General features: G+C 43.4%; 1 long non-coding RNA gene across 1 annotated transcript; it reads left to right on the forward strand.

Moving 5' to 3' along the window:
• Positions 1-572: 572 nt before the first annotated feature.
• On the forward strand, positions 573-22,270 carry LOC141374637 (uncharacterized). Its single transcript, XR_012381677.1, has 3 exons — positions 573-714; positions 5,395-5,471; positions 17,518-22,270. It is a non-coding gene; the product is annotated as an uncharacterized lncRNA (long non-coding RNA).
• Positions 22,271-25,200: the final 2,930 nt, after the last annotated feature.

Here is a 25,200-nt window from a genome sequence, read left to right on the forward strand (position 1 = left end):
ACCATGCTCCCCTGTGGCCCATACCCATGGAAGACCCATCTCAACCCCCCACCCTAGTGAGCCACTGCCCATGTTTACCAGCCACCATGGGTCAAATAGACCAAAAATAGGGTCAGACCACACTGCTGTTCCACTTCTGAGGAAATTCTCTTTGTGCATCATAACATGCCCAGTAACTCTGATGACTCAGGTCTCAGGTCAAATGTTACCTTCCCAGGGGGCCCCTCCCAGCAACCTTCCCTAAGTTGACCTCATTCTTTTTCCCAGGCTCTCTGTGGCATGCAGCCCTGCTTTATTTTCTAAGAGCTTATTTCTTTAACCCAGGCCACCATATGATAGACTCCTGGTACTATCAGCTCTGTAGGTCTCTACCAGAACCCTGTGCACAGAGCAGAGGAGGGCTCCTAGAGGACTTGAGAAGATGTTCTCATGCCACACCAAGGAATGACCCAGAGGTCAGCATCAGAGTCTGGAGTGCCCCAGAGCCCCTCTTGTCTCTTCCACAGCCCTGTTCCTGACCCCAAAAAGTCCTTCTTCTTCCTCTTCCCCCTTCTTGTCAGAATGGAAAGCACCAAGCCCTTAGAGCCATCACTTCTGGTTGTAAACCCCACTGCTGCTTTCTGGTTGTGAGCTTTTCTGTCACTACACAACTGCAACTGGAAACACACGGACAAAAACAGGACTATTTCGAAGATTAAATGAAATAACTCTATGGTAAGCCTGCAATATATTAAGTGTTCAATTAATATTCATTGCCTCGCATTCTTTGTTTTTCTCCACTCCTTTTTTTCCTTTCTATCACTGCATTCCCTGCCTTTCTCTCAACCTTTACTCTCTACTCATAAAGATTCTAACAGAGTTATCAGTAGGACTTACGTACTTGAAATGCACTGACTTAGATAGGCATGAATGCTAGGGCAGTTATCTCTTCAGGGCCGGGGGGGGGGGGGGGGGGGAGAAAAAGAGTGTTTTGAGAAATGTCAATGGCAAGACCCAGGAGGAACCCAAAGAGTGGGGTTGGCGGGGGAGGAGATTCGCCCAGCAGTGATAGTTGGCAACATAGACCAGGACTGAGCCAGTGCGTTTTTTGAGACCCTAGCCTACTTATCCTGGAGACCACTGTGTTAGCACAGTTGGGCAGGTAGATTTGAAAATATTGATGGCATCAGATATGAGGTGGAAGAAAGAATCCCGGGTTGGGAAGAAATAACCTTGTTTGCAACCCCACCCCTACCCTCCCAGCTCTGCTCTTAGCCAGTCTCAGGGCCTGGGAAAAGTCTATTCACCTTCTGGGACCTCAGCCTGCCCTCTGACAATTGAAGTGAGACAGGAAGGTCTCACAGCTGTCTTCTAGATCAAACATGCCATAGCTAAACCAGACCAAAAGGTTTTCTGTAGCCATCCTTGAAAATAGAATGAGGGGGTGCCTGGGTGGCTCAGTCAGTTAAGTGTCTGCCTTCAGCTCAGGTCATCGTCTTAGGGTCCTGGGATTGAGCTTCTTGTTGGGCTCCCTGCTCAGCAGGGAGTCTGCTTTTCCCTCTGCCCCTCCCCCCACTCATGCTCTCTCGCTTACTCTCTCAAATAAATAAATAAAATCTTTGAAAGAAAAAAGAAAAAGAAAAGAGAGTGAGGGCAGAGAGCAGCAGAAGCTTAGAGCAGCACTATTTACTGGTCTTTTGGTTTGGTTTGGTTTGGTTTGATTTGGTTTGGTTTGGTCTGGTTTGGTTCCTGACAATCTCACTCATGTGCAGCACAGATTCTGTTCAGCCTGGCTCTGGGTTCCCTGTCCAGTGTTGGTGGACTGGGACTAATTTGCACAGCTCTCTGAATTTCCTCCATCCAGCTTTGCTGGGCTCTCACCTCCTCTCCAGTGGAAGCTCTTCTCAGGCACATAAGAGCTGAGATCTCTCAGAGAGCTGCCTGCAGACGAACTGGCCTCTCTTCTGCTATATTCATCTAAAGCCACGGCAACACTCTCTGGGCCAAAACCACTCACTAATTAATACATTTCACAGGGTGAATGGAGCGCTGGCACCACCACAAGCTTGGGGCTGCTCCCAAAGCCACGGGCCTTGCTCAGTGCCCAGAAAGAGCCCTGCCTGGAGACAGTCCGTGCCAGCGCCTCACTGCCATGCCAGTGCCTCACCCTTCTCATCTGAACCCGGAAACGTGTCGCCTGCCAGCACCCGCCAATTCCCAGCTGTGTCATTCTCTCCTTCACCTGCTCCCATTTCCACAGAAGCAGAGGTCACAGTCCTGAGGCACCTGATCTATTTTTCATTCTCCCCTTCTCTAGGCAGAATGATGGATCAACTCTGGAAAACACATTAGGGAAGGGCTGGGCCATCTTGCATTTCCGTCAGGCCTGTCCAGGTGACTTTGAGTCAAGCTGCTGAGAGCCATTTGGCTGTGGGACCATCTCTGTGGGACACCATGTTTACTTGGGCCGCTGACCCTGGCCTTAGAGGAAAAGATGAAGGATTAGTAACACTCTGCGCCTAAACCCCTTCCCCTCATCCATCCCTGCTGAGGACTTTTTGAAGTCTCTTTAATTTATATTATAGTCTGTTGAGAAGCACCCAGTGCCCTGATGAACTAACCCACTCTACCCTGCACTCTAGGTAGGATCCTTCCTTACCTGTCTGCCAGGCCAACCTATAGGCACAGGACTCCAAACTTCCCAGTGAGTTCCCAAATTGCTAGGAAGCCAAGAAAGAGGAGGCCAGAATGATGGCTCTGTTTATACACAGTGTTGGGCTTCCCCCATAGGGGACATTATCCATAGGGAAGGGCTTTTGGTTTTGACCTCACAGTGGTTGGTGATTATGTTTGCAGGCTGTTGAGGTTTCCTATCAACTCTTCGGGGAAGGCTCCAGATTTACAAGGATGGAAGATGAAATTTTCAGCTTCTGTAATAAGGATCAGACCATCATATTCACCCATCCAAGTCTTACATGCAGAGTAATTACTTGTCCTTCCACATCTCACTCTTCTGACACCCTACAACTATGATTATCAATGGTCTACTTATTTTCAATGACTCGGTCAAAGCCTCCCCTTCTCCATGAACCATTTAGACTCCTACGGATCTTTGCAATGTCTTCTTTATTTTCTATTTCCTTGCATCATCCTTAAAAAGATTGTTACCATAATTATCACTTAACTCTTGTGCTTTTTAATCTCTTCACCTGCTCTACTGAATGTCCAGCTCTTTTTGCACACACCATGTCTTGGGTGTCTTTCCATTCCCCAAACTGTCTACAAGAAAAGCTGGCCACATCCTAAACTATTATTAAATATTCCCTGGCTATGCCAAGAGAGAAATATTGGCTTGCTTGATATGTTTCTTCGGGTAAAATAATAAACTGACTTTCTGCTTCAAATGGGGTATATTAATCTCAGATGGGGAGCCAAATGAGGTGTGAAACACTGCTGGGTGAATAACCCAGAGCTAGGAAGATACCCAGATACTACCTGGGAAAATCTTGGCCAAGCCAACCAGGTACTTCCAGGACCTTCTTTGTGGTAGCAGTGTCAGCTCCATGGACTGGAGCCTTCCTTTCAGGGTGATGCTGACATGCCAAGGACATTAATGGTTCTATCTCAACTGACTCATTTGCTGGGAGCAATAGGTTCATATGACAACTCTTAGGTTGACCCACATTGTGTGTCCATCAAAAAAAATTACTATATCATGTGTTCCAACTAAAGAGCACTAAAAATTAGTTTTTTGTTTTCTTGGCATCATCCATTGACCTACACCTGATTTTTACTGTAATATGTTTATAAGTTTTAAAAACGACTACAAAGTATAATAGAGAAAATGAGAGAGACATTTTAGGATGTATCAAAATATGAATATGTTCACCTAATATCCAACCTCCTTAGCCTGGGCTATAAACAAATGGCCTCTCTATCTCTAAAATACTTTATTTTGTGCTCAAAGTGACCCATTAAATTCTGCTAATTATATCAGAATTTCAGGGTCTCAGTTTCTTTATCAACAGAATACAGAGTTGGACTAGACATTATCTAAGATCACCTCCAATCCCACCATGTTTTCATGAAAGGCTCCTACTTACACTTGATAAACTCCCTTGGAAAAGAAAACTCTATATAAGGATTTCCTTGGGGATAGGGTCCATATCACAAGAGGAAAACAAAAAGAGAAGAGGTGTCATCAAGTCAATTCCATAGGCTCTAGCAACCATTGGGGAGGTAGGGAAGAGAGGTGGAAAGGAGAGTAAATTTATGTTCTGTGTCAGCACAATTGTGAAATAGGCAAAATTGGCCTAGAGCCCTGCCCACACAACTTGAATTCCCCTACCATCAAGATTCATTTTCCTCCACACTGGAATAAACCAATGCTTGGAAGAAGATGACCAAGGTGAAGGTAGGAAGAATGGTAGAGATTGCTGAGGAATGGCTCCCACACTCAATCTTAGCATCGTGGACCTTCAAGCATCTGAAGAGCACATGTTGGGGGAAAAGTCCAGGTTGATTATTGTCAAGAGTCAACAGCTAGAAAGAGTCTTTCTAAAGCTGGTTTGTGTCTCTAACCATCCTTATCCTTCAGGAGCAGGTGTCATGATACAGAGGGCAGTGTGGTCTGATAGTACTTCATACCTGACTTAGACCTGAACTGTAAGCCACAATCTGCTGTGAATTCAAATTTTAAGGTCATTTCCCCTTTATGGACCTCAGAATTATATCTTGATCTTCAAGATCTCCCAAGTCTTATGCTTTACTTTGCCAGGGACATTATTGTCTATTCAGCCAGAACCATAGGGTGGAGCAGAAACAGAGACAATGCTGACTGCTCTCACGTCACTGCCAATCCCTGTGCCTCTGCTTAGTCACACAGCCTGTCAGACCTATTTCCTGGCAGCTCTTCCTCTTATTTTAAAACTTAGGGTAGAAAAGTCAGGGACAATGTGAGCCCTTCTGTGGGTGGTACCATTCACAGAGATCCCTATGACTTGTTTTCTGTTGTTGTTGTTGTTTTAAAGATTTTTTTTTATTTATTTGAGAGAGAGAGAGAAAGAGAGAGCGAGCACAAGTGGGTTGAGGGTCAGAGGGAGAAGCAGACACCCAGCTGAGTAGGGAGCCTGATGCGGGGCTCGATCCTGGGACTCCAGGATCATGACCTGAGCCAAAGGCAGACGCTTAATGACTGAACCACCCAGGTGCCTGATCCCTATGACTTGTGGTCACCTTTTCCCAGAAGGTCCCTGGAGGCAGGAATTCAGCAAGCAAGGGATCCCTGAAGGAAGTGGCCATTGTCTCTGCAGACCATTGTGGGGCCAGCTGGCTTTCCTGGAAATATTAACAAGAGGGGGTATGCATCACCTGAAATGTACAGCAGATGCAGTAAACTAAGTTCTCTTTGTACAGGTTTGGGTTTTCTAGAAGTGAAGCTTTCTCTCATCCGGTTCCTTATTGTGAAGTACCTAAGAAACTTGAAGAACCGTGTAAGTAAAGCAGAGGTAACTGAGGAACAAGCTGACCCCTATACCTGCATAAGTGAGCATAAACTCTGGCTTAGAAGCCAGAGCCCACACTGTGATTCCAGCCTTGAGCATTTCAGTAAAAAGAATAATAAATGGTCCTTCCATCTTACAAGAGAACAGAAAAAGAAACTGTGGCCTGAATCAATAGCAAAACAGAGCTATAATCTTCTGCTTGATGAAGTAATATGACTGAGATGCTAGACTCAAGTGACCAAGGGAATAGCTTTCCCAGGAGACAGGTCAACTCACACTTTTAGAAGTTGAGAGGTGTGCTGTTTTGATTGGGGTCAGGCAGTGGAGCAAGATGACTTCCATGGTGCTATTACTTAAAGGAAACAATTTCTAGTGGGAAATGTTTTGTTGAGTCCTGAAACCTCATCGAGACTTCTGATGGAGAAGGGTCCATTTTAAGTTTGCAGTAATTGAAGGGTATTTAAACCTACAATCTGAAGACAGTGATTTCTTCAATAAAACTAACAGAAGTTCAAGAGACAAGGGGCATGTAGATTGCCTTATATAGATAGGAAAGAATCGTCCTAAACTATAGCTACCAAAGCCACTTCACATGCAAAGAACTGGTTCGTTGTTCTAAGTATCAGGTTTTCTTGCCAATGGAATGGGTCCCACCTCTCTCAAGAGGCCTCCCTTGTACGAACTTATTTTTTTACTGATGGCTAAAATGGGAGCAACTGTATAAAAAAAGCAGAATAAATATATTTTCTTCAGAGTGAGTTAAAACCTGAGGACACCTGGATTAGGCTGGAATATTCAGATATTCCTGCATTCCTGATAACAGAGGCTATCTGCATCTTGTTTATGCCTCTAAGAAGGAAGAAAAGAGAAAAGAGTGAGGTCTTTTGAGTTATGCAGAAGTGGATGAGGAGCTCTCCAGGGGGAAAGATGTGTCTGGCACTGTATCAGGTTCCTGATAGCCCCTCGTCCCTAAAAGAGCCCAACACAACTCTGCCTCCACTGTATGAGGATGATTTTGGTTTTGGGTGGGTCCTGCAGGTCCTAGAAGTGGAAGGGGTGTAGTGATCTGCTGATCCATGTCCCTTATTCTTTTATGTAGAATTTGAAGATTGGGAAAGTTATCTCATTTCCCTGGGATAACAGAGGCATGTGACAAAAGCAGACCTTGAACTCAGGTCTCTTGATTCCCAGTCCAGACCACAATATCCAGCCACAAATACTTTGCCTGAATATTCCATTTATCTCTGTGCCTCTCTTCTGGGGGATTCTTCACTCTTAGTCTCGATTCTCTAGGTGCCTGTGTCTTATGCCTTCTGACCCCATTTTCAAATATATCTGACTAGACCAGAATGGACCCCTGACTCAAGGGTAGTCCATCCACGAACTGGAAAGAGACTTCTTTCCAGTTCACCCAGTTTCCACTGGGTGGCCTGAATCAAAGTTATATAATAGGTGGACCAATAAGAACCTTTGTATCAGGAATCCATGCTAGGAGCCACAGAAGGAAGGTAGTACTGGGCTGAGGACCTAAGCCAGGCAGTCCTGTAACATGGGGTAGAGGGCCTCCTGTGAGATGAACTAGCAGAGGAAGATTATCAAGAAACAACAGAAAATGAAGCAATTGGAAGGACAGCCAGGGGAAAGGACTGATTCTCTTCAGTGTTCTACCTGAGACCTGGTTGTATTTCTGATACCACAATGATATCTTGGCATCTTTTCTTTTTCACATCACTGACTTCCCCTCGAGTCGTGGGGTAGGTCCTCCTTCTGACTGGTAGACTGTGGGCCCAGATATTATCACTTGCTTTCCCAGCCTATGTAGTTTGTAGGGTGTTGGCATTTTCAGCTTCTATAGCAAGAGATAGGCTTGGCCGTATGACATTCATACCAAAAATAGAAAGGAGGCCATGAAAATGGCACATGTCTATCACAGTGTCCCCAGGTACACTGGGCACTTTGACACACAATTCCAAAATCCTCTACTTTGCCTCTTTCTCCAGCCATTGCTGTACCAATCAGCAACATGAAGGTTTTGAAAGGTTTTGTACAGGTACAATTGCCAAAATCCTCTACTTTGCCTCTTTCTCCAGCCATTGCTGTACCAATCAGCAACACGAAGGTTTTGAAAGGTTTTGTACAGGTACAAGTGCCTCAGCCCTGTGCTTCATATCTCTCACATCCTACCTTGGCACTGTGTAGTGGGATGATGGTGAAACCTGCATCACCATGGAGCATATACACACTGGAAGTGCAGGAAAGTTATTTCATGCTGGGCCACCTTTAACCAAAGAGGAATGGGAGGTGATAGCTACATTCTTCTCCACTTGGTCTTCTAAACTGATCCTTCCAAGACACATTGTACAAGGTTCTTCAGAATGTCCCAGCAGTACTAAGGCTCAATAGCCTGTAGTGGTGGCCAGCTCTTTAACAAATCTTTGAATTGCTTTCCAACCTTCCACACTTCATTTCTGCTGTCCCATTCTCCTGTTTCCTGGAATAATACTCCCAAAGAAACCACTTATAATCAAGTCCTTGTCTCACACTCAGTTCCCAGAGATTCCAGGCTAAGTTAACTGAGGAAATTGTGTTTTTGACCTTTGATCCTGATTAAGATAATTATATGTTCTTGAGAATGGTCACCTGGAGTCAACATGGATCTGATTCAGTATGTATGTGTTGCTGTGATGGTTAATTTTATGCGACTTGACTGGGCCACTGGGTGGGTACCCAGATATCTGGCCACATCTTTCTGGATGTGTCTGTGAAGATGTTTCTAGATGACATGAACATTTGAATTGGTGGGTAGGTGAGTGTCACCCAACCAATTGAAGACCCGAATAGAAAAGAAAGGCTGAGTGAGAGGGAACTCCTGCCTTCTTTAGCTGGGTCAGTGGTCTTTTCCAGCTTCACAATGGTACTGAAACGTTGTCTCTTCTTGGGTCTTGAAACTGCCAGCTTTCACTAAGCTCTACTGATTCTCAGGCCTTCAAGTTGGACTGGAACGAAACCATTAGCTCTCTTGGGTCTCCAGCTTGCCTATGGCAGATCTTGGGACTTCTTAGCCTCCATTATCACATGGGTCAGTTCCTTACAATAAATTTCTATGTATATATAGTATTAGCGTTCTCCAGAGAAACAGAACCAATTGGAGATTTTATTTATATATATTTATTATATTTATATATATATATACACACACACATATATGTATGTATATATATAATTATGTATTATATTATAATATATAGTTATATATATTATCATATTATATATTATATAATATATAAATATAATATTATAAAATATATTTTGTATATATTATATATTATAATATAATTATAATATATATAACTATATATTTTATATATTATTATTTATATATAATATTTTATATATATTATATGTATTCAAAATTTTGTATTTTATATATTGTATGTATTATATATAAGTATATATTATACATTTATAATTTTATGTGAATTATATATAATATATTTATATAATATATAAATAATAAGTAAACATATATAATCATATATTTTACATATACATATAGTCTCCTATAGGTTCTGCTTCTCTGGAGAGCCCTAACTAATACGTTTGCACACAGGTCTAAATGCAAATCATCTGCTCTAGAATTAACCAGTTCAGACAGAATCCTAATGGTCCTAATGTGTCCATAGCCTATAATCTTTTCAGATAATAAACAATCTCAAATTCTTCTACTCATTCTCTACCACCAGTTAAATGCATAGCAGCCACTGGGCAGCAGACAAAGAAAATTAGCTAGAAAGAAGCTAAATGCCCTGTTTTCCATTGTCTATTTGTCCTGTGCTAGATTTTTATGGAAATCAATAATTGGTTGCCATATTAATTTCCTCGGGCTGCCCTAACACATTACCATAAACTAAAGCGGCTCAAAATAACAGAAATTTATTCTATCATAGTTCTGAAAATAGAAGTCAAAACTCAAGGTTTCAGCAAGGCCATGCTCTCTCTGAAGGCTCTAGGGGAGGATCTTTCCTTTCTTCTTCCTAGATGCTGGTATTTGCTGGCAATCCTTGGCATTGCTTGTCTGTGGCAGCGTAACTCTGATCTCTGTTTCTGTCTTCACGTGGCCATCTTCTGTCTGTGTGCATCTGAGTCCAAATCCCTCTCTCCTTAATAAGGATACCAGTCATTGGATTAGGGCCCAACTTAATCCAGTATGACCTTATCTTAACTTGTTTCTGCAAAAGCCCTATTTCTAAATAAGGTCACGTTCACAGGTTCTGGGTAGACATGAATTTTGGAGGAATATTATTCAACTCAGTAGGGATGCTGAGTGGGCTCAGGAAACAACTGGCCATTCTCTGAGCCTGGAAAGGGGAGGACAACATTGCAGTAAAAGGAGGAGAGAGGCTCAGGGAACTGCAAATGGAGCCAGGCCCCATTTGGCAATGATGGTGGTCATAATTCTAGGCCCAGAGGAGTTCTGAGGCTGCCTGAAGGTCAGCCTCATGCTTGGCTGAGGTGGGGCTGCCTCAACAGCTGCTCCTTTAAGGAAACATCCCATGTCCACCCAGGATATAGAGCTTCTGGGATCTTGACTAACATGTCCTGATTTTCCCCCTGGAGGGTACTCACTGTGTCTGCTTCCCAGGGGGCAAGGTTAACGATGACTTTCTGTTTAGAAATGTATAAGTAAATATTCCCAAATAAATGAAAAAATAGGTAAACAAAGAAAACAGTTCACTTTTTAAAGTGAGTTGTGGCTAAGGTCTAATGGAGCCTCTGAAGAATGCTGAAGAACCCTTCAGGGGAAGAAGCTTGGCTGAGAGCCAACCATGACATTCTGAAAGAGGAACTCCTGAGAGCATTGGGAACGTTCCTTTCACTTACTGTGAAGACTTGGGCAAGAACTTCCACTCTGGAGATCAGCTTGATTGAAACAGGCAAAAACTGAGCTACCCCATGGCCTGTTGTCCAGTATTCTGTGATTTGAAACTATAACCTCTTTGAAGGCAGAGACCACATCTGTCTTACTTGCCTTTGGATCCCCAGCCCAAGAATAGTACATGACACTTAGGAAAATACTCAGTATTTATTCACTGAATGAATGTTGGGCATGAGCTCGTTAGATTGAAGAGAGGCTATTCATTTTCAATCCACAAAGGGAAACCCAAGAAGCATGTTTTCTACAAGAGGGAAAGGAATATAAATGGTGGAATTCTGAGCACTTGTTGAAGAGACATTTATTAAGCACCTACAGTGGGACACAGTGTAAACAATGTTGAGAGATAGAACAATGTGCAACTTGTTGTCTCTGCTTCAATTTGTTAACATTGAATGATAGAAATAAGCTAAACACTCTTAGTATAATTACTTGAGTATAAGATTTTAAAAATTAAGAAAAAAATTTTAAAACTCCTATACATGTGCGTGACATATAAGAGAGGACAGAAAGTTACTCTTGATTAGGAGTTTCAGAGAAGGCTCCATTAAGAGCCAGTGCATTATCTTGGGAGGCTAATAATCATATGTAATATCGGACCTTAGAATATCTTGGAATTCATCATCTTGTGGAAATATGCAGAATTAGGAATGACCTTTGAAACATGGCCAGTCCTTAAGTTGGGGTGCCTCCTGCACTGCTCTCGCTCAGGGTTCAAGGTAATATTCTCTAGGAAAGGTGAACTCCAACAGGTTAATTTGAAAAACAATGTAATCTTGAAATGTGCAGCGTATCCAAAAATCAGGGCCAAGGCCACCCATTCCTTTCAGCCTGGGGATCATCAGTTGTGGTGTCAACTTTGCTTCTGAAAGATGATAGTAAAAAATGTTTTGGCATGAACTGCTTCCAGCCAGTATCTTCAGTGGCATTCAGACTATACCGTTGGCCCTCCCTAATCCAATTGCTTGTTTGGCTGTACATTTGGAAACTGATACTCAAAGGGAATTCCCACAAAGGACTTACAGGGACCACCCATTCTCCCTTAAGCCCACTGGAGATTGTTTAAGATCTTGAATGCTCCTTCAGGAGTGTTAGGGTTTAAAAGAACCTGGAGTCTACTTCCTAGACCACAACCAGAATAAAGTCAGTGAAAGTCAGTGGAACCATGAAAATTATATAGAGCTCAACCATTAGCCACCTTGTCTCTACTTCTTGTTTATTGGCTCTTTTATACATCTAATAGATAGGGAGCACTTACTATCTTCTGCTATGTAAAAGAAGGACAACCAACCTGGAAAAGGGAATAGACTATATCAGTGCCTGGTTTTTAATACGAACACATGTCATTCTGTCAGTTACAAGAGACAGAAACTCACCTCAAGCTAACTTAAATAAATGAGGACATTCACTGAGTCATGTAACTGAAAAGCTCAGGCATAGCTCAATCCAGGTGCCCAACAGGACTCTTCTTACCCCATCATCAGAATTCCAAGGTGAAATTTGAAATGCACAAATCCGTATACTTTACCTATCCCTGAGCCAATTAGTATAGAGAGCAGCAGCATAGGATGTGCTGATTGGCCAGACATGAGTCATGTGACCTCACCAGGACTTCACATACCTGAGAAGGGAGAGGGAAAAGTTTTTCAAAGGAAAATAAGGGTGTCATTCCAGGAAAAGTAGCGAAATGATTGTTGGGTAGCAGGAACAATAGCTGTCCGCTATGGAACGCAACAGAGCATTTTAATCTTGGCAGGTCCTGGTGCTCTGAATAGGGCAACTTGGCCAGCAGACCTTGGGGTTTCCATCACTGTTATGTGTGAAGCTTCCACTGGATCACCCACATAGACTCTCTCTGCATCATCCCACCTAACGCCATTGTGACATTTCAAGTTCATGATAAGAAATGCTGGAATCCATGTTCATCAACAAAGTCAAATTTCTAAAGTCCCAGCCTGCCTCTAGGACGGCAAGGCAGGGCAAGTTGCAGGAGCAGCTACTACCACCTCAAGGATCCAAAGTCCAAAAAGAGGATTCCCAGCCCATCCAGACCTTTGGGACTTCAAACTCAAGGCCTTTCCTGGGCCTTGTCTCACAGCCCTACTTTTCCAACTAACGCACTGAGCTACTTTCTCACATCTCTTGCGCCAGATGCCAAAGTAGCCTATCTGCTCTCACTCTCTTATTCCAACCTCTTTCTCTGCATATGAGCAGTTTTTTCCTTATCCTTCTTGGTACAATTGCATGTTTCCACCCAGAGGAGTGAAGTGGTTTATTGTTGCTTTTCCCCATGCAGTTACTTCAACTGCAATTTGGTGTCTTCAAGCACTGGGAAGGGGAAAGACATATATAATTAGAAAAGCAAATAATGATACAAATGCCCTATTACTGAGGTTTTCTGGATGACTGTTCCAGTCAGAAAAACAATAGTGCTCCAAGGACGGAAATGAGCCCACACATTGAAAAATGGAGACAAGGAACTGAAATCATGGAGTAGGGGCAAAGCCAACTCAAACAACAGGATCTTAGGTTTTGCTCAGATGAAAGAGTAAGGCACTCAGTTGGGACAGAAGCCAGGGGTAGCATTTCTGGTGACTCTCAGCAGCCTCCACCTCCCCGACACATTTAAGCTGCTGAATCTACAAAGATGGTGTGAGAGTTTTGTGTAGAGCCAGGTACATTCAGGGACAGCAAGACCTCCCTATACTCACCCACTCCAATGTCAAATCAGCAATCCTGACACTTAGAGGATCTTGGGAACAATTTTGAGGGCTGGTGGGATGGTGTTCTTCAAATCCTTGAGCCTGCATGAGAAAATTTCCTGGGTTTCTTTGGCATTCTTCAGTTATTTCAATTTATGGTAGGAAAAGTCAGTTAATTTGCAAGAGGTAAAGTTCAAAAGGACCAGTTTCCTAATTCAGCTCTGTAGATAACCAGAGCCAGAATGTCCCCAAAATCTTTCCTTGCTCTGGGAAGAACAGAGGAAAGTGTATAATGTAAGCAGTGGGCTGCCACAGACTAGTGACCAACCCTGACTTCAAAGATGGATTTCTTCTAAAGGTCATTATGTTCTTAAAGGTTGTTTCTACATGACCTCAACATTGCGAGTTAAATAGTGGAAAATTCAGCCAAATCTCCTGATTGTTCAATCATGAAAGTCCAATTCTAAAGATAGGCACAAGGCATTCACTTCAGGAAAATTCCATTTCATTCAGCAAGGCCTCTGTCAGCAATGAGGGGTACCCATACTATTTAGTTCTATGAGCAGTACATAAAATGTTTGTGTTCCGACCCCTACCCTCCAGCTTCTCCTGATTTGGTTGCTGTGATAAAGCACAATGTTACACACAGGTTGGGGGCTGGGGGCGGACAGTATATGTTATAAATTCACAAGAACTCCATGCCCAGAAATTTAACACAAACCAAGCAGATCAAAGTGGCCCAGAGCAGCACTTTGACTTTTTTTTCCCCCCTTCAACTGGAGAGTCCATCATGCTATGTTATTGGAGAAGTTACCACACACGGAGCTCAGCTTAGGCACAGGGGTTCACTTACGAAGGAAAAACCATAACCCATCCAGGGAAAGTATTCCATCCCACGGTAGTTGGGGACAGGGTCGGAAAAATACAGGCAGATTGGGAAAACATGAAAGGAAACAAATTAGCTTGCATAATTAGAAACACGGTGAGTAAAAGCAGGATGGGCGGCTGGGGCTGTGGGTGGTGTGGAGGAGGTGAGGGGGATGAAGGAAAGGAAAGATGTGTAAGAAGATTCCTGGAAAAGCTGAAAGCTGAGTTAAATATGTGAGTCCTGTGGAGAATGTGGCTTGGCAAACAGAGGGGAAGAATATTCCTAGGCTGGGGGCTGGGGGAGTAGCTTATGAGGAGGTAGAGAAGGCCGTGATATCACACACACACACCCCCACCCCACCCTCCTTACGTATGCATCTTCCCTAGGTGGTCTGGAAGCCGAGGGTGGCTCTGTCCTGTGGTGTCCTTTTTCTCACCCTGTGCCTCACAAGGGGGAAAGGGAACAGAAGCGGGTGGGTGCTTGGAAGCCAAGCCTCCAATTTCATGCTGATGCTTGGCTGGGGAAGGAAGTCTTGAAACCTAATTGCCTCTCAGAACAGCACTTGTCTGCTTTTCCCATGAGGTATCCGAGGGTATTGAGTGCAACTGGTCACAGGGTCACCAGGGTGTAATGTCGGTCCTGGCTCTGGGTTCCTGCATTACTCTAACCCTGGCGAGTGACACTGCCTGATCTCAACCAGTAGTCTCAGTCCCATGCCAAACTCAGAGACCAATCTTGGTTGCTGGCAGCTGTCAACTTTTTGTCTCCTCTTGCTATCTTGCTACTGGCTCAGCTTGAGTGGGGCTATCTTGTTCCCCAATAATTAGGCTCTTGCTTATTTTTTGACCAAGCATGTCATAAGCCGGAGTTTTCTCCTATGTTACTTCCTTGTCTTGTGATCCATCTTCAGGGGTTGAGATCCAGGCTTTCTTCCCAGTCTCCCCAGGGAGCCTTCCTTGGAGCCCTGTCTCATTAGCAGCTGGGATGCCCTGCCCCTGACCTCTAACTCAGGCTCTTCCAGGTCATCCCTGAAGCCAGCTTTCTGCCTATTCTTACTGATTGCTTATTCCTTGAACCTCTAGTAATCAAGGTGTCATTCCTGCCTGCAAAGACACTGAATCTCAGTATTGGTAAACCCCTCAGCCACTGGTGCTCCTACCCTCTTGGTCTTGGAATAACTTCAGATTTATACATTTATGTCTCTTCACACTGATTCCTGGCCTTACTGCCTAATCAGATCTATTGCATTTACATTTCACCAACAAAGAATCTGCCTGGGGTTCTGATCCTAGCTTACTTAGTTTTGCCCATTCCACGGGCCAACACCTGAGATATAAGAGAAGCCACTGTAACAACATTATTTCTTCCACTTCTCCGATGCTCAGACACTGTAGGCCAAGTTCATCTGATCTTGACACCAGGAAAAAACAACAACAACAACAACAAAAAAAAAACCTTTCCAGCTTCTCTGACTCAGAGTCTGTTGTTCATACTCTCCAGTATGATCCTTCCCGTATCTCCCCAAAAACCTACCAGAATTTCAGTTCTAAATCCATTTGCCTCTCTGATCTTTTTTTTATTCTTCATTTTAATGTGAGTTGAATGAAAAGGGAAAAAGAATGCCTGCAATTCCTGGAATTTCTTAAGAAGAAGTGGGATGAAAACTCCCAAGAGTTTCTTGGTCAAACAGGAAGGCTAAGCAATATTCGGGAAGAAAGGTTTAAGGCCTCAGTCCCCATGGTTCTATTGCCATGACAGTCCTACAACTTGTGGAATTCCTTCCCCTCAGGTGTGAGGTGAACCCAGTGAACAGAATTTAGAATCGGTGATGGAATATCACTTTTGAGAGTGTGTTACAAAAAGACTGTGGCTTCTCTCTTGCACTCTCTTGCTTTCTCCTTCGCTTGCTTGTCCTAATGGAAACAAGCTCCCATGTTAGGAGCTGCCTATGGAAAGGCCCACATGACAAAAAAAAAAAACCCTGAAGAAAATCTCTGGTCAATATCCGACAAAGAACTGAGACCCAGAGCACAATGGTCCATGAGGAACTGAATCCTGCCAACAAAGCATGAGAGTGAGTCTGGGGTTGACCCTTATGATGAGACTAGGGCCCTAGTTGATACCTTGTTTATAGCCTTATAAGAGGTTTTAAGGAAGAGGTACCCAACTGAGATGTACCTGAATCCTTTACCCACAGAAAGTGTGAGATAATAAATGTTGTTTTAAGCAGCTAAGTTTGAGGACAATTATTACATGGCAGTATATATCTAATGCAAAGTTCAAGAGAATTAAAGACAAAGAAGACAGAAAAATTTGGCTGCAAGCAATTTAGATAATTTCCACCCACCCTAAATTCTCCAGTTCCCCATTTAGCTAGGTTTAGAGGAAAGCCAAGCCTATCTCATTGACATATATGTACTGTGTGCCCTCTCTGTGCCCAGCCCTGGGACACACACTATGAAGGATTCAAAAGAAGATGGGGCCCTCAGGGAACTAAGGGAACAACCATAAGCCACAAGAGATACACAGGAATCTCAGAATCCCCATTGTGTCACTACTTTCCCTGTCCCCAAAACTCATGAAAATCCCTCTTCAACTCCATGAGAAACAGTATAAGAAAGAGAAGAATTTCTATTACAGGGTAGACTGTTATGGGGCAGCCTGAATTCCATTAGGACTGAGGCTGAAAATTGGCAGGAAAGATGCTATCCATAAATATGATTTATTACATCAACTGTATTAATTTTTTAATTGGTCACCAGGATATCAAACCAGGATATTTCACATAAATACTAGCTTTCTGGCCAGTCTTGAAATATCAGAGGTTCTGGCCCCACTGAGTCATTCCTCCTACGGTGGTACAATAGCCTAGCACAAAGTCAGCCCTTTCCTCCCCTCTAGTCTGATGTGTGCTTGTCACTTTGCCCCAGTCCCCTCCCAGCCCACTTCACTAATTTAAGCTGGCTGGCATTTCAGTTTGCAGATGGTATGCTAATCCTCTCTGATTACTTTTGAGCTGTAGAGTTCTTCTGTGTCTTCAGAGAATGATAGCTCCAATTCTCTGCCTCTTTATAAATCCCTTGGGTAAAAGCCCAAGAGTTGGTCCACAGTAGGTGTTCAGTAAGTGTCCCCTTATCCCCATTCCCTGGACAGAAACAACACAGTTTTTTTCAGGCTTTGTGAAATTTTCACAACAAACAAGTGCTTTTCTACACTTGTTCATTGTATTGTTGGAATCTTGGGGTGACCCCTGCTCTTCCCTCTCCTGTCCCAAGCACTGGGCTCAACTAGGGATACAACAGTGAACAGAAGAAAGCAAGCCGAGCTCTTACAGGGCATACAGTCCCCCAGTAACCTCAAGAAGACAAGTATTGTTTGAATAAATATAGTGACCTGTCTGAGGTGACCTTTCCAGTCCCTTCCAGGCATAGGAGTCTATAATGCATCCCCCTTAAGAGATTCTCCCTCCTTTTCTTTCTTCTCCCTCGCTATCCTTGGACCAACATAAGTGGGTCTTCTTGGCCTTTTTAGGAAGCACAACACTATGGATTCTGGATGAATCCACGGCCTACCAGAGTTTTGGAAGAGAATAATGAGGTGGACAAGTGGTCCAAAGAAAGTTTGTCTCATCTCTGCTTCTCTGAAGAGGTATCTCATAACTTATCCCAGAGAAATTTACCACCCAAGCTCTCAGAAGCCATAGAAGGAAGAGAGAAAAGAGACATCTGACTTCTCCAAGAAGAAAGACAATGTCTGGATTAGCAGGGCCCACTGGTCTCCAAGGATAATTCATGCTATCCTCATGCACATTGGACTCATGGTCTGGCTCTGACCTCTGAAGAATGGCTCTCGACCAACTGTCTTTAGAGGAAGCAGAAGCTGAAGCCTGGGAGAATCTTGGCCAGGGCCACAGCCATGACCTCAGACCCTGCAACTGCACCTGAGTACACATTTCCAGGGGAGATGTGCTCTCTATGGAGGAACGGCAGCTCTGGCCCATGGGGTCCCTATGAGATCACCCCAGCTGGTCTAAATTAATGTGTGACACACATGCCCACTTTTTTTTTAAAGCCCAAAACATAGAATCTCCTTTTTTTCTTGATTCTATACTCTAAACTTCTGCTAAATCAACTTCTTTAAAAATATATTTTCTCTTCTGCTTACCTAAAATGTTTCCGTACTGAATTTGCTGAGTAGCCAGCACATTTGTAAAAGCACGTAGGCAAGCTAAACTCATTTCCTAAGCCAGCTTCACACCTAAGCATAAACAAGGGGTCTGGCCTTGGAAAATGAACCACTTTCCTGACAAAGAAATTGCTTCCTGTCACCAAGGAGAACGTGCCTCATCTCCCACGCCTCTCTCTCTTGTCCCACACCTTGCACTTTTCTTCTTTCTTTCTCCTGAATTTCAGCTTCCAGTGAAGTCTATCTCAAAGCCCAAATAAGTAGAGGAGGTTTTGTGTTGTCTCAGCCAAATAATCCCAGCTCACCCAAGCATTCAGTGTTCATATGAAGTGTTTGCACATTGGGTTTGCTGCCTGCTGGACTGATCCCTCTCTCTCTGTCTGTCTTCCTCTCCCTCTCTCCTTCTCCCCTTACAAGCCAAGGACTGGAGGTAAAAGAGAATATTCAATATATTCTGAAACATATTCAAATCACAGAGAGAAAAACAGAGTTTCAAAAGAAAGAGAAGAAAACAAAAAACCTGGCCATCCCTTTTCTTCTTCAAATCTTTACTCTTAAAAGCCCTTTACTTTTAAAAGACCTTGTGGTACTTTGCTTTGTCAAACTCTGGTGTGAAAAAACAAAAACACATGTACTCAACCACGTTGCTTTATGCTGATGAGCTCTTATTTATTATGCCACTTCCAAAAATGGAGAAATGAAAGCCAATCTATTTTATTTCTAAAGACAAATCTTTCTGTGTCAGTCAATGTCCAAATAAAAATAATGAAAACCCCATACTTGAGTATCTAAAACAGAGATTTGAGCACAAGGAATTAGTTACCCAGGTGATGGAAGAGCAGAGAAGTCAGACAAGAAACAATAGGGCAAATCAGAAGGTAGCAACAACAGGATACAGCTACCGCTCCTAGGCTGCAGGGACAGAGAGGGAAATGGAATTATCAGAACCCAGGGCCTGGGGCCACCAGACAGCAGCTGGACCCACAGCCCATTTGTCTGGTAGGATCTGGAGTCAAGGAAGACAGGTAGCTGCTACTGGAGAAACCACCCAAGATAGGAAGGTGAAGGAGAAAAAACATGGTCTCTCTCTTCCTCTCTCCCTCCCATCTGCACCCAGTACCTCCCATTGGCAGAATCCAGCTGGAAGCCAGGTGATCCAGGAGCCTGGAAAACACAACCTGAAAATGGCTAGCTCCCTGAGGCTCTCAGCCGAACAGAGGAACATGAGAGATGCTGCTGAAGAAGATCAAGCCCAAGACTCATACCTGTTCTTCCCATTCCTCCCTCCACAATGTCCCCACTACCAACATCCTCACCCAACCACTGAACAAACAGGATGCAAATTCCAGAGGCACTGGAAATTGGGACTGCAAGGAAAGGTGCCATGCAAGTAAAGCTCAAGTTCATACCCAAATTCAGTTCTACCGAGCTCTGATTCTGGGCACCTTTTCCTCTAATCATTAGGGCTGCCACATTGTCTGGTTTGTGTGTCCAATCCTAGGAGTGTGAAATGCAATAAGTTCCAGGCAGAGCATGGGAAATTACTCCACACTCACATCAGGGAGCTTTTAAATGGAACCTGGGCTAGAAGTGTGTTCTCACATGGAGGCACAGGGTTTTTAGTCTCATTCTCTTGCCAAGAGCAATGACCAGCCACGTGGGAAGATACGGGGTCAGAGAAGAGATTTTGGGGCATCTTCCTGGATGTCCTCTGAAGGCTTTTTTTTTTTGGTTTTTTCAGCAATCAATCCTTGCTGGACATGTGCCTGCCCCATGCCCAACCCCAGCCCCCAAGGCTAGAACTAAGCCTCTAGAAACAAAAGTATCAGAAGATCGCTCTGTTTGGAAAGTCTCATAAAAGAGCTATGAATTTGTTCTTAAATAATCTACTCAGAATGGAATTCAACAAATCACAACTAAATCCTCCTTTTGGCAAAATGATTCCATCTTTATTATAACTGTATTATCGCTTGTATTACTGCACATGTCTTCCTCTGCCCTCAAAAATGGAGGAGGAGGAGAGAAGCCCAAATATAATATAAACAGAGGACTGGAAAATTGCCCCAACAAAGCATAATGGCTAAACAATGACTAACGGGGCTGTGATATGTATCAACACAGACCCACGTTCATAAACAGTGCAATGGGAAGGAGGAGATGTGCATGAGCTGGACAAGAGGAGGGTTTAGGCTGAGAGGTGGGGTGGAGAGGGGGCAAGGGCATCGTTAGCAGGATGACTGAGCAAGCTGAGTCTTTTCACCCTGGTCTGAGAGGCCCCAGCTAGAGAGGGTGAACACGGACCATACAGACAAGCATTTTATGATTCGCTTAATGAGGCCGAGAGACAACAGTTTCGCAGGAGCTGAGGCTCGGGCTCCTGAGTCAGACTGCCTTGGTTCATGGCTCTGTTCCACTTCCTGCTTGTTTTGTCACCTGAGGCAAATGATTTACTAATCCTTTAGAGCCTCAGATTCCTCACTTGTAAAATGAAATCATTCACTCAAAGAATACTTGTTGAATATCTACTATGTGCCAGGCACTGTTCTAGGTGCTGGGAATCCAATAAGGGGTAGGGAGAGGGGAGAACACCCTTGCTCTCAAGGAGTTCATACTCTGGTGGGGGAGAAAGATAACACAGATTAACAAACAAATAGAGAATATAACGATGGCGGGTTCTATAAAGAGAAATAAAGCTAGGTAAGAGGGAAGGAGTGATAGCAGAAGGGTGTAGGCTATTTATAGAGTGGTCAGGAAAGAACCACATGAACATGTGAATTCAAACAGACATGGAAAAGAAGCAAAGGGGAGAGATCCACAAAGGTATGGGGAGGGTGTTCCGGGCAGAGGGGACAGCAAATACCCCTCAGCTTCCAAGGCTTATTACATGGGGATAATAACAGGCATTAGCATAGCTCCTGGCACATAGTAGGCACTTAATAAATGTTAGCTATTATTTTTAATCATAAATGGGATATTCATAAAGCTAATTTTTGCTCAAGGTAGAGCAGCAAGAACAGTAAGAAAATCAGCAAATTCACCTCAGCTCTGGATCCTTGTTCTTTCCCCACCTCCATGTATCACAAAAAAAGAGATGCTTACAAAGATGGTGCTCTCAAGCTTTCGTTATCTGCAAAAAAAAGGGGGGGGGCAGAGTGCATGATAACCCAAATCAGCAAATAACGCAAAAGACCTATCCATATTTTTAATAGATACCTATGTGCAAAAGATGTTGCCTAGTTATGTGGTATTCTCTCTAGTATCAACGGGAAGATCATGCGGTGCAGAAATTGGCATCAGATACCAAGCATTCAATTCCTGGTTACGTGGTATCAGACAAGTCCCTTAACCTTCTGAGCTCACAGGGTCGTTATGAGGATCAGATGCAATGACAACTCTGGGGGCCTGTTGTGAACCATACAACTGAATTTGATTATTGCTCTATGATGAAAGTTGAGTGAATCATCTGATCTCACAACCACGGTTGGGGTGGGACATGGCCCACCCACATTTTGGATGATTAGGAGACGCAAGCCTGAGACCAACAATTGCCCCAAGGAAGTCACAGAGCCAATCAGAGTCACAAAGGGACTCTTCTGTTTTTAATACTTTCTGGGATGATGTTGATGGCATTTGTTTAGATTGGCATTGAAGGGGAATCATTCTGTTGTGAATCAAGTTGCTTAGAAAGGAGTTGCCGACCCTGCCAACAATTTGATTAGAACAGGCACACACTGCAGGGGATAAAGGAGGCAGGCATGTCTTGCAGTTTTCTACTGAGATACAGACCACAAAATTAAAGCCCTAGGTATGGTATGGCTTCATAGGAGACTCCGTCCACTCCTAAGATGAATAAGGCTTTCAGGAGCTGCAAATGAGAGTCTTACCATAGAGCTTCAGAGAGACCAGTATGCTCACTTCAGTTTTCCTTCATTATTTAAAATCACTGAATTTTAGAGTGGATATAAATGAAGAGTTCTTTACAAGTGAATTCCTCTAAGTGCTGAGGCTTAAAAAAAAAAGTTATGGAAAGAATCATTGGAGTTCTATACTTTAAGGACAGTAATAACCCAGGCTGTTACTAGGCATAGGGTATTTGGCCAGATAGGGACTGCCCCCAAAACTCAATTTAGTAATAATTATTGGCAGAAAATGGAGACAGAGAAAAATAAAGAGGACATATTTAAAATTCCTGACACACTTCTCAAGTTTCTTTCAAAACATCAAACATCTGAGTGAGTTCATTTGGGTCAGGTTGGATTGGGTTGGTCACCCAGATATCTGTTCATTGTCAAAAGTTCAAAGAGTAACTGACTCAGTGGGTATCTGACAAAGTTTCAAGGAAAGTCCTCACCCATGCTTGATATCAGCCCCAAGCCAGTGGGTCGAGAGAGGACATGATGGAGTAGAGAAGGCACGTATAAGTCTTCCAAGAATAGTGCTTTCAGGAATTCTGGTCTCCCTGATGTTTCTGAGGATGCATGTTCTCACATTAAATTCCAATTCCCATTCCTCTTGGGTGCGAATCTAATCCCCTTTCTATTTATCAGACAGTGGGAGTTACTTATGTTACAAAGGCCAAATGTCAACCCAACAGGAGCAAGCATGGGTCTCCAATCCAGGAAATGAGAAGAAGGAAAAGATGATGCCAGGGATCATACCACCACATTCTCCAAAGACAACGTACAATCTAGGCTAGTTGTACTAAACAAGCAATGTGGCCATAGTATGCCTGCATGAATATGTTCCTTTGAAGGAGACCAATGCCATCTAGATTTTTCCTACCTAACATTTCCACCATCCCAGGGGCATCTCTAGTAACGAGTAGATGAGCAATGGCAACTTTGGTAAGTGTGAGTATTCTGGATTATTTACATATTGAGGAGAAAAAGCAGGGAGGAGAAAAACAAGAAGAGTTCACAGAAATAACAGAGGGAGAGAGAGGAAGGGAGGAGAAAAAGGAATAGGAAAAAAATAGGGCAGAGAATGATGAAGAGGTTGCCCGATGTTGTATTAAAAAAATGTGAGATTAAGAATCTGAACTACATTCAAATTCTATTTTAGTGGCTAAATAGTTTTTATTCTATCACAGCCATAATGGAAAAAAAGCTAAATAAGTAACTAAAGCTAGTGCATTCCCATAGTCAAGTAAGCAGGTAGACATAAGAGTTCTGGCTTCCTTACCATCCTTTTCCCAGGTGCTGTCATTTTCTCTACATCCCTCATTGTCCACGAGCCTAATAGGGACCTGAGCATCTATTCTGAGCCAGCTTTCCAAACAGCTCAGACACTTTTGGATCTTCGTGCTCTAGGAGCTTTGGGATCTCAGGGGCTAGGGGCTTATGACTCTCCTGTGGGATGATTGGATACCTGGTCTTCGGAGCTTTAAGCTGATTCTTGAGTAATACTAAACCGTACTGAAGAAAAAAAAAAAAAAGGATTGAGAAGAAAATGTGTTTGGCAACGCTAAGTATGTGTCCACTGAAGCTCAGTTCTTCCAACTGCCCACGTTTGGTGGTTGGCTGATCCTCTGGGTATTAACATCACATAGGAACGCGAGCCCAGAAGCCTGGGGCAGAGACTTAGAGTTCTGAGCTCCATGGAAGGCCCACCATTGGCAGCCAAAGTTTTAAAATGTGCTTGACAAGCAGATAGAAAAATTGGCTGTACATGCCTCTACTGTAACACAACTATTTGCTTTGAGGACTGTGCCTGGAGTTATTGCTCTGAGGGGGGAAGAATGCATAACTTTGGAAAAGGATGGCTTACTTCTGCAAAGGACCCGGGGCTGCAGCCCTACCTTTGGGGACCTCCAGGGCTAGTTTCTGTAGTTATGTTCCATATCAGCATTGTTCAAAGGCACTCACCCGGGGCTTCCTGGCATCTGGCCCAGAGAAGAGACACCATTCCCAGAGACAGAGAAGAGGTCCAAGTCCTTATGTATCTAAGGCAGACATGCAGACAGCAAAGAATATTTGGAAGGGACAGATCACAGAAAGAAAACTATTGACTGATTTAATATTGGGGTGTCTCATAAGTAAAATGTATGAAAGAGGCAGTGCCCATTATTTACTAGTAAATTAAATTGGAGCTTGTTTTTCACCCAAGGTTTGTTGTTCTTGTTCTTTTTGTCTTTGTTTTTTTGTTTGTTTGTTTAATAACCAATCACTTTGCAAACTAAAGAATAAATACAGGCAAAATATATTCTCTGGGCTTCAACTCCATTCCCTGGATTTTCAGAAAAAAACAAATTTGGGTTGGAATTCCTGTTTTACCATTTCCTTACCACATGACTTTAGACAGAGTCAAATTCTTCATCTGCAAAATGGGGCCAGTAACACACTTTTTACAGGATTGTCATGAAGATGAATGCCTCCTGGTCCAGGTGTGCACTACTAAATAGGCATGCAAGAGGTGGGAGCTGCAACTATCATTGCTGTGATGTGGGTGAGCTGGTGGATAACTGTCTCACAAACAAACAGATCAGAGGGTTCACAGGACCATTAACAGAAGCACATTCTACTAACTGAGCAAGCCCCTGTCAAATCAGCTCCATCATACTGCCGATGGTGGAGAGAGTAAGAGCTCAGCTTTAGGGCAAATGCTGGGGCTCAAATGCTGGCCACCTTGCAGTAGAAACATGGTAAATTCTTTTACCTTTCTGTGGCATAGTTCCTTTATTTATAAAATGGGGGTAATAAAAGTACCTACTTCATAGCAATAGACTGAGGATTAAATGAGACAGTCCATAGAAAATGTGCTGGAAACAAACTCCCGGTACATAGTAAACACTGAAGAAAAGTTAGTTATCTATATTATATGGTCCATCTTGTAGCCAAGATCTGGCTAAAGGACTGAAGTTGTTTTTTATTAAAGTTAGTGCAGTGTGTTTCATCTCGTTTGGGGTTTGGGGTTTTTTTGGGGGGGGGCAGAGTTTTGTATTGAATGGGTTAGACTGGAGAATTGACCTGTGTCTTATGATCAGTTGGGAGAAAAACCTGGTACTGATCACACTTGGGGCTTGGAGGCTGG

The sequence above is a fragment of the Callorhinus ursinus genome, unplaced genomic scaffold (genome assembly GCF_003265705.2).
Source record: "Callorhinus ursinus isolate GAN/ISIS: 27379988/994484 unplaced genomic scaffold, GSC_fseal_2.0 scaffold2, whole genome shotgun sequence".
In the NCBI taxonomy this organism is placed as follows: Eukaryota; Metazoa; Chordata; class Mammalia; order Carnivora; family Otariidae; genus Callorhinus; species Callorhinus ursinus.